At 42.9% G+C, this 14723-nt stretch overlaps 1 long non-coding RNA gene across 1 annotated transcript; it reads left to right on the top strand.

Annotated features, from left to right (window-relative positions):
• Positions 1-1276: 1276 nt before the first annotated feature.
• On the top strand, positions 1277-8777 carry LOC117064780. The gene is made up of 3 exons (XR_004429672.1): positions 1277-1385; positions 3189-3786; positions 7189-8777. It is a non-coding gene; the product is annotated as an uncharacterized LOC117064780 (long non-coding RNA).
• The last annotated feature ends 5946 nt before the right edge of the window (positions 8778-14723 follow it).

Here is a 14723-nt window from a genome sequence, read left to right as displayed (position 1 = left end):
TTGAGGTCAGGAGTCCTAGACCTGCCTGACCAACATGGTGAAATCCTGTCTCTACAGAAAAAATATATAAATTAGCTGTGTGTGGTGGTGCATGCCTGTAATCTCAGCTACTTGGGAGATTGAAGTGGGAGAATCTCTTGAACCTAGGAGGTAGAAGGTGCAGTGAGCCAAGATCACACCACTGCACTCCAGCCTGGGTGACAGAGTAAGATCCTGTCTCAAAAATAATAATAATAACTTTAAAAATGGTCAGGCGTGGTGGCTCATGCCTATAATCCCAGCACTTTAGGAGGCCAAGTCAGGCAGACCAACTGAGGTCAGGAGTTCCAGACCAGCCTGGCCAACATAATGAAATCCCGTCTCTACTAAAAATACAAAATTTGAATGAAATGAAACCACTACAGGCATGGTGGCGCACACCTGTAATCCCAGCTAGTTGGGAGGCTGAGGCAGGAGAATCACTTGAACCTGGGAGGTAGACATTGCAGTGAGCAAGCCAAGATCTTGCCACTGCACTCCAGCCTGGGTGACAACAGTGAAACTCGGTCTAAAAAAAAAAAAAAAAAAATTCCTGCAGAAAGGGATAGACTGCATTGGGGGCTGTGTCAGGGTGGCAGACAGAGAGAATGATATCTTTACATACTTTTAATGAGGTATGTTTCTCTTCTCCCACTAGATCAATGACATTCATTGGGAGGTCAGGCCCAGACTAACACATGGGGTCAGTTGAAGTGGTGAAGGATGATTTTTCTTTTTAACATGATTTGTGTGGTGATCTTAAACCAAAGTGCTTTTGAACTATCAAAAGCTTAGAGCTAGCGAGGGAAAAGGATTGCTCTCAAAACTAAGAGGGTTTTGATAGGAAGATGAAGACAGAGGTCGGACACCTAGAGCAGAGTCTATCTCAGTTAACATTGGAATAAGGAAGACTGCAGGATAACTCCTAACACTGGGGAAAGGAATGAACACTGCCCACACCTTTTTGTTTGCTTGTTTCAGTTTCTCAGTTTGCTCTTTAGTTAAGAGCCTGGAGAGAGAGAAAAAAAAAAAAAATCAGATACCGTTGATTGTTTCAGCAGGTTGGGGGAAAAGGAGAGATTGTGGTTGATAATCCAGGCTGATGGGTATGAGGGGTAGGAGACAAATTTCCATCATATGTATGAGAATCCAAAGGCAGAAAGCTGTTTCCATTTGGAATCCTAAGGCGGGGCAGCTTCCCAGACTGCCTGCCGGACACAGAGCAGCTCCAGCAGAAGAGGATGGGGCTGGGCCAAGCGCGGAAGAGCTGGGAGGTGCCCACCCCAGGCCCCCTCATTTCCAGTGAGGCCTGCAGAAGACCCTGAACATTTCTCATAGGCCCTGAAGAGGAAAAGAACTGAAAATTGGTAAGTTGTATGCCTGCCGAGGGTCACCAAAGTGTGTGGGGTCAGGAGACCCCGTGGCAGAGGCACAGGAAGGATAGCCCAGAGCTGAATGCCAGTGGCGGGGGAATCAGCGGAACTAGGAGGAAAGCGAGGGGGAAATGGCAGAGCTCCCGACAACCAAGGGCAGGGCAGACCTGTGCTGAGACAGCAGACGTAGGGGAGCCTGGGCACAGTGACTGTGGTGCCACACACCAATAAAATGAGGCATTTCCCAGAAGCCAGTGTCTGGAGACGATGTGAAGATAGGGGACCAGCGCTTCCCTCAACGCGGTGCTGGTTGTGTCCCCACAAACACAGGACACCCAGGGAGGCCACAGAAGCAAACTCAACAGGTTGGAAAATTCTCAAAATAGACTTTTCCTTCCTTCCTTCCTTCCTTCCTTCCTTCCTTCCTTCCTTCCTTCCTTTCTTCCTTCCTTCCTTCCTTCCTTTCCTTCCTTACTTCCTTCCTTTTTCTTTGGAGATGGTGTCTCACTATGTTGCCCAGACTGGTCTCTAGCTCCCGCATTCAAGTGATCCTCCTGCCTTGGCCTCCCCAATGTCCTAGGATTACAGGTGGTGAGCCACTGTGCCCAGAAAAAGAGACCTTTTTTAAAACAGGAAAAAAAAAAAAAAAAAAAAAAAAGGCAGGTACCATGGCTCACGCCTGTAATTCCAGCACTTTCAGAGGCCAAGGCAGGCAGATCACCTGAGGTCAGGAGCTCAAGGCCAGCCTGGCCAACATGGTGAAATCCTGTCTGTAATAAAAATACAAAATTTGTTGTGTGTGGTGGCATGTGCCTGTAATCCCAGATACTTGGGAGGCTGAGAAAGGAGAATCGCTTGAACCCTGGTGGCAGATTAAAGTGAGCCGAGATGACACCACTGCACTACAGCTTGGGTGACAGAGCTAGACTCTTTCTAAAAAAAAAAAAAACAATAATAATAATAATAATAATAATAGAAAATAAATAAAACAGAAGAGAAATGTGTTTTTTGAGCAAACTGAGTTTTTGTTTGTTTTTGAGACAGAATTTCATTCTTGTCGCCCAGGCTAGAGTGCAATGGTTTAATCTCAGCTCACTGCAACCTCCATCTCCTGGGTTCAAGCAATACTCCTGCCTCAGCCTCTGCCCGGAGTAGCTGGGACGACAGGCATGCACCACCATGCCCGGCTAATTTTTGTGTTTTTAGTAGAGGTGGGGTTTCACCATATTGGCCAGGCTGGTCTCGAACTCCTGACCTCAAGTGATCCTCCTGCCTCAGCTTCCCAAAGTGCTGGGATTACAGGCATGAGCCACGGCGCTCGGTGAAGTTTTTCACTTTCAAGCTGAGCTGTCCAATATGGTAGCTGCTAGCCACAGGTGGTCCATCGGGTGGCTAGTCTGAATGGAGATGTCTGCCAGTGTAATATAAACATGGGTTTTAAAAGACTCAGTCCAAAAAATATATATCTAAATTATCTCTTTAATCATGTGGTATATGAATTACATATTTAAACAATGTAGTTTTGACATATGGATTAAATAAAATACATTATTAAAATTAATTTCACCTGTTTCGTTTTACTTTTTTTAATGTGGCTGAAAAATATATGGTTCACATTTGTGGTTCATTATATGTTTTATTGGACAGCACCATTTTAGAGATAGAAAGCAAGCTATAGTTCTGCAGGTATTCATCCTGAATCAAGGATCAAATATAGGTGTGAAAATTTTCAGATCTGTTAGGTATCTATTGATATGTAAAACAACTTGATTTAAGTCAACATTTATTATCTCGCAGGTCTGTGTGTTAGGAATCTGGGTGTCACTTAGGTGGGCCTACTGGCTCAGGGTCTCTCATAGGCTGAAATCAAGGTGTCACCTGAGGCCACCGTCATCTCAAGGCTTAACTGGTGAAGGATGTACATTCACTCACCCTAGATGGTTGTTGGCAGGATGCAAACTCCTCATGGGCTATTGAATTGAGGACCTCTGTTTATTGTTCCTGTTGGCCCAAGGCTGCCCTGAGTTCCTTGCCATGAGGACCTATCCATAAGGCAGCTTGCAACATGGGAGGTGCGTCATCAGAGCCAGCTGGAGACAGAGTACAAGCAAGATGAAAGTCACAGTCTTCTACAACCTGATCTTGGAAGTGACAGCCTATCATTTTTGCCATATTCTTCTCATTAGAAGCAAGTCACTAGGTCCACACGCTAAGTAAGGAGATTACAGAAGGGCATAAATAGGAGGAGATGCGGATTGCTGAGGGCCAGTTCAGCAGCTGCCTGCCTAGAACCAAGGAGTACACGAAGCACACGCAAGATGGTTCATCCTGGCAGAAGAGAAACAGTTCTTCCCTCATAACTGAGCTGGAGAGGCACACGTGGCAGAAGGTAGAGGTAGACTGTTGTAGTTGGTGGTGACAAGTTGTGGGACCAAAGCTGATGACATATTTGTTTATCTCCGTGAAGAAGGAGGCGAGATTGTCTGCTGAAGGAAAGGATGTGCATGGTTTGAGGGCAAGAAGAAAGTTTGGGAAAGACCACCTAGTAGAGAAACACAGTCCGACTACCAGGCAGTGCCAGATGAAAGTTCAAAATTACCAAAAGTTAAAAACCAGTTCAGTTCACTTGTGTGATTTTCTCCACCAACTTTCAGCTGCCAGGGTACTACCTCAGACAAAGTGGCAAAACAAATATGCCAGCTCTAGGGTAGGAATTTTTTTTATCCACATGTGAGTGCAGCCAAGAAACAGTAGTGTGAATTATACTGGTGTATATTTCTCTCCATTTAATTCTTCCAACCCACCCTGCCCAGCAGGCCTCTTTCCACTGAGCAGCCAACAAATTAAATAGCCTGGCGTGTGAGCTTTTGATACAGCTGTCTTGGATCTGCAGTGCATGCAAATAACCTGCTTTATTCCTCTCTGTCCCCTGCATAGTGGCTCAGTGGGCAAAACTCTCCAGCACTTCAAAGGAGATCTGTGACACGGAACAGACCCAGGGGCCCTGTCTGCACATTACGACTAAATATTGATGATAGTGACGTCCAAAATACCACTAGATCTCCCATGCTAAAACCGCTGTTTAAATATAGCTAATATTTACAATAGAAAACATACAATGCTTACGAAACAGTAGGCTCCAGTACACCTTTTAAGATACCCAGAGGTTGGTTGGTTGGTTGGTTGATTTTTGATAGAGACAGGGTTTCACCATGTTGAGCAGGCTGGTCTTGAACTCCTGACCTCAAGTGATTCACCCGCCTCAGTCTCCCAAAGTGCTGGGATTACAGGCATGAGCCACCATGTCCGACAACTTCAGACAACTTTTTAAGTTTGAAAACTGTGAACGCAGGCTTTCAGGTGAGACACACTGGGTCCTAATGTTATCGCTGTCACCAACTAGTCATTGGAAAACTCACCAATACATTCTTTTCTCACCTGAAAAATTGGGATAATCTACCTCCATCGCAGAGTTGGTGAGAGAATTCCTTGAAATAAGCTGCAAAATCATTTAGCACATTACCTAGTATTCATCAGGTGTCCAATATATAGTTTCTGTCATGATTTGTGTAAGTATTAATAGGAAAATGGCAAGTATCACTTCATTTTCCCTCCACATTTTACAATTGCTTTCATCTGAAAAATCTGGTGCAATTCAAATTGCATATTAAGTCACGAGTGCTGCTTCATTGCCTCTGTGGATTTAAAAGACACAGAGGACTCTCGCATGTTCTTGTCTGAATGCACTTTCATGCAAAATGCTTTACATTTTGAAATTGTCAAATTCAGGTCATGTGTGATGCAAAAATTAGTGTGGCTGGCAATGGACTTAAACTTATGCTTACAACTTTGTCTTACCTTTTTCCCTATCATATTAGTTAAGTATTGCTACATAACACATTTCTCCAAATGTGGCAGCTTAAGCCAACACATATTTATTATCTCATAGCTTCTGTAAGTCAGGGAGCTGGGAATGGTGTAATTGCATCTTCCACTGCGGGATCTCTCCAGAGGCCGCAATTAAGGGGTGAGCTGGGCTGTAGCCATCTTATGGCTCAACTGGGGAAGACTTTCTTCCAAGCTCATGAGACTGTTTTCAGGATTCAGCTCCTCTCAGACAGTTGAACTTAGGGTCTTAGTTCTTTGCTGCTGTTGGCTGGCAGCCACCCTCAGAAGTTCCTTGTCACGTTGGCCTCTTCATCATGGCAGCTTGCTTCCTCAAAGTCGTCAAGCCAAGAAGGCAATAAAGAGAGTCCATCAGCAAAACGGAAGTCACAGTCTTTTGTAAGCTAATCCTTGAAGCTTGAAAACTTTCGCATCCCTTCAGCTTAGCTGAAGTTGGTTGGTTAGAAGCAGGTCACTAGGCTTAACCCATGTTCAAGGGGAGAATAGCACACGGCCATCACATCAGGCAATGGCAATCCTCATGGGTCATCTGAGAAGCCTGCCTACCACAGCTATCTCTTAGAGGATCTTGGTCACTACTTGTCTACAACAAAGATGAATAAAACAAACAACACTGGAAGACAAATTAACGCTACCAAATGCACAGGGTCCTAGAAACAACAGGGGCAGAGCTACATGTCTTCCTGCTGAGGCAGCTGCCTCACTGTTGTTTGTTTGTTTTTGGGGGTGGGGGGGACATAGTTTTATTCTGTCACCCACGCTGGGGTGCAGTAGCACGATCTCAGCTCACTGCAACCTCTGCCTCCCAGGCTCAAGCGATTCTCACACCTCAGCCTCCTGAGTAGCTGGGATTAGAGCCATGTGCCACCACACCTGGCTAATTTTTGTATTTTGAGTAGAGACAGGGTTTCACACCATGTTGGCCAGGCTGGTCTCAAACTCCTGACCTCAAGTGATCCGCCCGCCTTGGCCTCCCAAAGTGCTGGGATTCCAGGCATAAACCACTGCTCCCAGCCTGATTTTTAGTATTAATCAGAACTAAACAATCTTGGCATGTCCTGCAACACAACCTGTCTGCTTCTTTACAATTGTATGACCTACTCTCTAGTGGAATCTGAATAAAGTTGAATTTGACTACATTGAACCTTAAAAACTTGAGGAGTACCAGAATGACTGTCAGAAGCATCCATAAGCAAAGAAAAAAAGAAAGAAAGAAAAAAACACAGTGCTGAAGACCTTTGGAAATTAGCCCCTAATCACAGAAAGTGAGTAAAATTAGGCCATATGTTTTTGGCCAAAGGATTTGGCTTTTTTGGATCTCAATTTCCTTTTGGAAGCCTGAGTGCTACAATAGATAATCTCTCAGACTCCATCCATCTCGAGAATGACCCCAAGATTTCACAACCAATTGTTAGTGAAAATGCTGCTGTGTGCTAAGGCGCTTTCCCCTAAATCCAAAAGCCTTCCACTAAAGAAGGGACAGCGCCAGGAGTGATCATGAAGGGTGGCTGCAATGAACGGTTTTCACAAACTGCATCTGCAAAGCAGAGCTCAATTTTCTCCCATTTTTGCTATGCAGGAAGCTAGTGAAAATTAGCAAAGCTTTTGAAAGGTTGAGTGACCATCTGGTGACAACAGTGCCACAACAGACACTGAGAAAGGCTCAAGTGGAGGAGGGAACAGAGAAAAAAGCCTGTAGATATTTCTAAGTGGAAAGTGGCCCTGAGCCAGGCATCCTCTGCCCTCTCCCAAAAGGCCTCATAGAGTGGCATGAGCACCTCATGGGTGCACAATGAATACTCATTGACTGAACAAATAAAACTGGGTATTCAAAGGTTTTGGGGGGGTTGTTTGTTTGTGTAAGATTGATATGAGATCTGTTGTCTTTCAGGTGCACATTCACAGAAATCAAGGATGTAAGATGAAGATATATCCTCTGATATACAGCAAGGTCCAGTTGACTCACTGAACTGAGAAATGCATGCATACCTATAAAAGAAAGAAAGAGCTAGCTTCAGTACGCAGCCTAGAGAAACTAGAATCAGAATAGAATAAGATGAACTGGAAATGTCATGTTTTTGAGCTACCGCCTCTAGAATAGAGAGAGTGGCATCAGTTGGAGTCCTTAACATTTGAGGTTTCTTGGCTAAACTAACTTCCCCCAGAGAGGGCTAAGACAGGTAATACCAAGTCTGCCTGTGACTCTCCTTCTAGTCAAGCTTCCGAGTGGGCTCAACCTCCATTCAGGAAGATGATAGTTACACAGCTAGTGAAAGAATGTTTTCACTGGGTTACAAAGTCCTAACAGACATTTTTTTCTCTTTTTTAAGAGTTCTGTGTCATTTTTTTCTTTTCTAAGGGTTCTGTGTTTTTTAATGGTTCTAATCTCATATGAGATGATTTCAAAGTTTAGCTCGCAGTGGGAAATCATTTTTCCACATTCCAGGGAAACAGGAGAGAGCCCCTGAGTTCTAGGACTAGTACCGACAATCATTGCCTACAGGGAAATGATATTTTGGGCAAGTCTGCATTCTTTTATGAGCCACAAAACCATATAGCAGGAACGTAGCTGCAGAGACCTTGTAATAAATACATTCCATCCACCAGCTCCTAGACATCTGGTTCATAAATTGCTCCATTTGACAGTGAACGGGGAAAATGGATGAGAAACGTGGCCTCAAGCACATAATGTATATATGGTCAAAGAGTCATGACCCATGTGGCCACATTACCAGATTATATCATGTTCTCACTTTCTCTACAATAGGATAAGCACCAACAGGATAGAGATACACTCTTCTCTCCAATTTAATTATACCTTTATTATTACTTTACTTATATGTGCATAAGCAGCAACCGCTAATGCAAAGTGGAAATTGTAATACAGTTTCCATATTGTATCTTTGCTGTCTACAAAATTATATAAAAAATGTGTCTCACCCTTTAGTTGGGACCATTTAGAAGCCTGACAGCAATTACACAGAGTGTACTGGAGTCACCCGCACAATCTCCTAATGGCAGCTTGGCCCAAAGCCAAGCTTTAAGCCAAACCTCAGGGAATTCAAATTTAAAAGTCAGCAACATTAGAGGTAGTGATTCAGTTTGGAGAAGATATCGTTTTTCGTGATTTATTACAGCCAGTGCTTTCAGTACATTTAGAAGATGGTCTAGCTTAGTTGCATTTTCAAAGGAGCGCTACTGCATAAATTGAGGAACATCTGAACTGGAAGCTATCAGAATGGAAAAGCTTGACTAGGGCTTGAATTATGTGGAAAGCGTAATTCTTAGAAATAGGTCCTCAAACACACAAGAATCGCAAAAATGAGCTATACTTTCAACCCCCCAATATCTAACTTGTGATCATTTGGCAGAGAAGGGTCTGTTACTGTCAAGTATTTTTAAATGACTGCAAAGACATTAACTCCCTAGGTTCAGGATAATCATTCAGTACCAAGAATAAACATATAATTTAAAATATTAGTCTTGCTGGTGCTTGTGATCTATGACTAAGCTGCACTTTCACAGAGAATTCCAAATCTCTCCTCTCTGCAACCCAAGAGAATCTGCACAAAGACTTGTGACCTTATGAATTTTCACAGGTTTTCCCCAGTGGATGTCTTTGGTGTCTGCTATCTCAACTGCAGATACACCGGTGAGTCGGTAAATCTTTTCAAAATAGTTCTGTTCTTTCATACTCAGTTCAGATTTGGGGGAAAAAAAAGTAGGAGCGACAGTTCTATTTAGAACAAAGCAGCTTAGAAAAAATATGTTAGGCTTGTAAAAATGAATCTATCTGTACATGTATTTTCGTCAGAAGAAAACAACATCATAAACTGCAAGTCCATTTCCCACTAGCGTCTTCATTTTCATGTTTTATTGCATTCCACAGTGGTTTTGCAACCAGCTATATCAAGAGTTTCCAAGAAAAATGTAAACAAGGATTTTGCAGTGACTCCAGCTAGAACACATGAATATGACTGAGAACAGAGTATCTCGACTTACTTTGGTCAATTTTGTAGTAACTAAATAAGTAAGATTTTTAAAAAGTAACTTAAAAAAAAAAAAATCTCTACTGAGCTATCTGGAGACAAAAGATCGTGCTACATTCCAAATCACTAAGGTCCTTCTGGCACACACATCAGAAAGTGAAACGTATCTGCCTCGAAGGAACTGGGCAGAGATGCTTCTACCTTTAGGAAAACAACCCCATTTTCATAATAAGCCCACAAATCATATAGTTATTACCTGGTGCTTATTTGTAATGGGAAACATCTTGGGATATTATCCATGTATTTTTTTCTGGGATCTGTGGCTCTAAAGCCCTTTCCCCAGCTCAGGCCACTTCCACTGCCTCAAGAAAGGAATAACTCAAAGGACAAGATCATCAGCTCCACGCATTTATTCACTTTTTTCTTTTTAACAAACATTTATTGAGCCCCAGGTATGTGCAAGACACTGTCCCAAGTGCTGAAAAATAAAGCAGTGAACAAATTAGACCCAGTCTTTATCTTTATTGGCTTTTGTATTCTAGTAGGGAGAAGTCAATGAACAAATAACTAGAAAATTTAAAAAATGTAAAGTACCAGTTGATGAAAATGCTGTAGAGAACAATCAGACCAGATCATGGGGCCAGGCATGGTGGCTCACGCCTGTAATCCAGCACTTTGAGAGACCCAGGTGGGTAAATCATGTAAGGTCACAAGTTCAAGACCAACCTGGCCAACATGGAGGAATCCCCGTCTCTACTAAAAATACAAAAATTAGCCAGGCATGGTGGCAAGTGCCTGTAATCTCAACTACTTGAGAGGCTGAGGCAGGAGAATAGCTTGAACCCGGGAGGCAGAGGTTGCAGTGAGCCAATATCATACTACTGTACTCCAGACTGGGTGACAAAGCAAGAGTCCATCTCAAAAAATAAAAAAAAAATTAAAAAAAAAAAAAAGATAGTGGTATAAAGAACAGAGGAACAGGAGGCAGGCTGCTACCCTCAGCTTTTGAGTTTAAAAGGCCTCGGTGGGCCCCAGCCTAAAAACACTGGGAAGTAATTCTCACATCAGGCAGAGGTTCTTTTTTCTGTCCTAAAGATGAGATGAAGTTTGCTTCAGTGAGAAGAGGGGAAAGAAAGATTCAGAGGAGACAAGGAAGACGGAGAGTTGATGGGTGCCTAAGAAGAAGCCCTAAGCCCCAACCTCTCTCCTTCCAATCCCAAAAGAGCACTGATAGGCTTGAAACCTACACCCTCTTCCTGGAAGGACCCATACACGTCCTGGGAAAGCCATAAGATCCCAATGCCGGCCGGGCGCAGTGTCTCACACCTGTAATCCCAGCACTTTGGAAGGTCAAGGCAGGCAGATCACCTGAGGTCAGGACTTCAAGACCAGCTTGGCAAACATGGTAAAACTCTGTCTCTACAAAAATACAAAAAAATTAGCTGGGCATGATGGCGGGTGCCTGTAATCCCAGCTACTGAGGAGGCTGAGGCAGGAGAATCGCTTGAACCCAGGAGGCAGAGGTTGCAGCGAGCCGAGATTACACCACTGCACTCCAGCCTGGGCGACAGAGCAAGACCCAGTCTTGGGCATGGGCAAAGACTTCATGACTAAACCACCGAAAGCAATGGCAACAAAAGCCAAAATTGACAAATGGGATCTAATTAAACTAAAGAACTTCTGCACAGCAAAAGAAACTATCAACAGAGTGAAGAGGCAACCTACAGAATAGGAGAAAATTTTTGCAATCTATCCGTCTGACAAAGGGCTAATATCCAGAATCTACAAATAACTTAAATTTACAAGAAAAAAAAACCATCAAAAAGTGGGCAAAGGATATGAACAGAAACTTCTCAAAAGAAGACATTTATGCAGCCGACAAATATATGAAAAAAAGGTCATCATTACTGATCATCAGAGAAATGCAAATTAAAAGCACAATGAGATACCATCTCACACCAGTTAGAATGGTGATCATTAAAAAGTCAGGAAACAACAGATGCTGGAGAGGATGTGGAGAAATAGGAACACTTTTACACTGTTGGTGGGAGTGTAAATTAGTTCAACCATTGTGGAAGATGGTGTGGTGATTCCTCAAGGATCTAGAACTAGAAATACAATTTGACCCAGCAATCCCATTACTGGGTATATACCCAAAGGATTATAAATCATTCTACTACAAACATACACGCACACGTATGTTTATTGCGGCACTATTCACAATAGCAAAGACTTGGAACCAACCCAAATGCCTATCAATGATAGACTGGATTAAGAAAATGTGGCACATATACACCATGGAATACTATGCAGCCATAAAAAAGGATGCGTTCATGTCCTTTGCAGGGACATGGATGAAGCTGGAAACCATCATTCTCAGCAAACTAACACAGGCACAGAAAACCAAACACCACATGTTCTCACCCATAAGTGAGAACTGAACAATGGGAACACATGGACACAGGGTGTGGGCGTGGGCATCACACACCAACCCAAATGTCCATCAACAATAGACTGGATTAAGAAAATGTGGCACAGATACACCACGGAATACTATGCAGCCATAAAAAAAGGATGAGTTCATGTCCTTTGTAGGGACATGGATGAAGCTGAAAACGGTCATTCTCAGCAAACTATCACAAGGACAGAAAACCAAACACTGCATGTTCTCACTCATAGATGGGAATTGAACAATGAGAACACTTGGACACAGGGCAAGGAACATCACACATTGGGGCCTGTCATGGGGTGAGGGGCTGGGGGAGGGATAGCATTAGGAGAAATATCTAATGTAAATGACGGGTTGATGGATGCAGCAAACTACCATGGCATGTGTATACCTATGTAACAAACCTCCACATTCTGCACATGTATCCCAAAACTTAAAGTAAAAAAATAAATAAATAAATAAAACCTTTGTTTACATTTTAAAAAAATAAATCCCAATGCCTCAGCACAGTGAGCACAATAGGGTGGTTACCCAGACAGGAGGTCCATCTAGCAGCCCTGCAGGAGGCATGCAGGTATTTCTCTGGAGGTCATGCCTGGCAGGCATCCACTGTTAGAGCCAGGGGACCCCAGAGCATTATCTGAATGAACTAATGACCAACAGGTGGGCAGAAATGAGTGCTGTGGATTGATGACAGAGACAGCCAGACCCCCTCCCAGGCACCTCTGCCTGGTAAAGCTCCTTGGAAATAAGGCTGGACCCCATTAAAAATAATGGTGGGTGGGGACTAAATTAACTTAGATAAAGGTTTTGCTGCCTGGCAGAATGAAGGTTTGTAATAGGAATTAAATTCCATTATTGGAAAATAAATTAAGTTACATTTCCTGCACTCGGGAATCTGTGGCTTTTGATTTGCACTCACATGGTCTTGAGGGAGGAGGGAGAGGGAGAGGAAGGGAGGGAGAGAGGAGAAAGAGAGAGTGTGTTCAGATTTATTTCCAAGGCCAGAGACTACAAAAGAAGGGTGGATGGAGAAGAGCTGGTGAGGGAGACTTTCCTCTCAGGAAGTCTGTCCCGGGACAAAAGAGCTTCACTCCTACACAAAGCCATATCCAAGTTGGAGCTCCCACACTAGGCTCCCTTCCTTTAGGGAGCTGGGAGTTGGGGGTTAGCCTACATTTCACAGCTGCAAGCTGATTGAGTAGCCCATTACAAAATTAAATCAAACTCAACCTACCACTCATCTGAAATGCCTACGGTTCAAAGCAATAAGATTCATGAGGCTTCTCTAAAAGTGGATTATTATGATCAGAAAGAATATGATCTGCGTTGTATGGTTTTTAGGCACCATGACATGCCCCCATTATAACACTGGAGAGAATAAAGTATAGGAGACAGAAGTAAGCAAATAATAACAGGCTGAGAAACAGTCAATCTAACACAGCTGATTGAAAGTGCTTATTAGATGTTTGTGCGCGCAACCAAAAATAACACCAGGTGCAAATTTTTTTTAATTAAAGAAAAAACCCTCAGATACAGATTTTTAAGCCAAGACCTAGGAAATTTGTTTTAATTTTTTAATTTTTTAATTAAAGAAAAAACCCTCAGATAAAGATTTTTAAGCCAAGACCTAGTTTTTGTTTACGAGCCCCTGAGTGATGAGGAAGCTATGCTGTTAATTACTTTAATTTTGGTGCTAACTTTCTGTTGCGAATCTTTGGCATAGAGCATCATTCAGAAGAAAGGGGTAAATGAGGTAAAGAAAACAGGACGAGGGCATTGCAAGGTCATGTTTAAGAGGCTAAACGACAGTAGCAAATATTAAGGGCATAGTCTGTTAGGCACTGCAAATACTAGGCAATTTAAATAGCAGCTCAGTTTGATCCCTGCTGTCATCCATTATTAAAGTCCATGAATAAACTCTGAGACACAAGATGTTAGCTTGGGACCTGCCTATGGTCCTGTCGGCCACCTCTTCCTACATCACAACACAAATTCCCGGTTAGTGACTCCCAGGGTCCCTCTGGTTCTCGCATTAAAACAGGCTGATGCAGAGCCCTGAGGAACAGAAAAGCCTTGGGGTTCATTCACAGTAGAGAATAAGCACCAGACACAAACTAGACTCTGCATTTTCTTCTTCCTGCTGTAACAGAAAGAAGAAGAAAACAGTGAAGTTGTCTAAATCCTGAGAGTACCAACTTCTAGAAAAATGGTTAGAGATCAGCAGTTTAGCAAGGAGGGGGAATTGCAAATCAGCAGGATTCTATCTCACAAGCAAAATTAAATAAAAATTCATTGTCAAGGAGTAAGCTCAACATTTGACTCACAAGTAAATAGTCATAGTCAGAAGATAACCGGACCCTGGGCACCACCTCAAAATCTTTTGGTAGACTTTGGTTAAAGATTCCTCTCCCATTCTAAAGGAGGCAGTTCCAAACCTTTGCATGCTGCATGCTGACTACTCAACTTCTGTTTAATTCACCCTCAAATAAAAGAAAAAAAGAATAACTTCTTCCTTCAGCAAGAAAATTGAGGCGATTTGCCTTGTATTAGCTAAACAAAACTCCACTCTGCTATCTTCACCATCACCATCAAAGTTAGTAACATCCACTTTCATTCTCACTTCCTTCCCACTGGAGGCAGAGAAAAAGGCCGGCCTGCCTCTTCACGTTCTTCGATCCAAGCTGCATTTCCCAGCGGTGCGTCCCTGCCGCTCCTCCCCTCTCCAGGGCTCATGGCCATCAATGCTCCCTTTGTCTCATGTGTATCTTCCATAGATTCCTCTTTACCAGCTCTTGTCCTTCAGCAACTAAAAGTGTCCACGTTCCCCCTTTGTGATAGGACTAAAGACTGATGAAACTAGTTTAAATACATGAATAAACTAAAAACAAAGAACTCATTGGAAGGAAAAAAAATGCCTATTATATAACGCCTCCAACAGCAACTCAAAACATTATAAACCAGTGGTTAAGCCCTTCAAACTTTTGA

The sequence above is a fragment of the Trachypithecus francoisi genome, unplaced genomic scaffold, assembly GCF_009764315.1.
Source record: "Trachypithecus francoisi isolate TF-2019V2 unplaced genomic scaffold, Tfra_2.0 Lachesis_group2, whole genome shotgun sequence".
Taxonomy (NCBI): domain Eukaryota; kingdom Metazoa; phylum Chordata; class Mammalia; order Primates; family Cercopithecidae; genus Trachypithecus; species Trachypithecus francoisi.
This window is presented reverse-complemented; position numbering and strand designations above follow the sequence as displayed.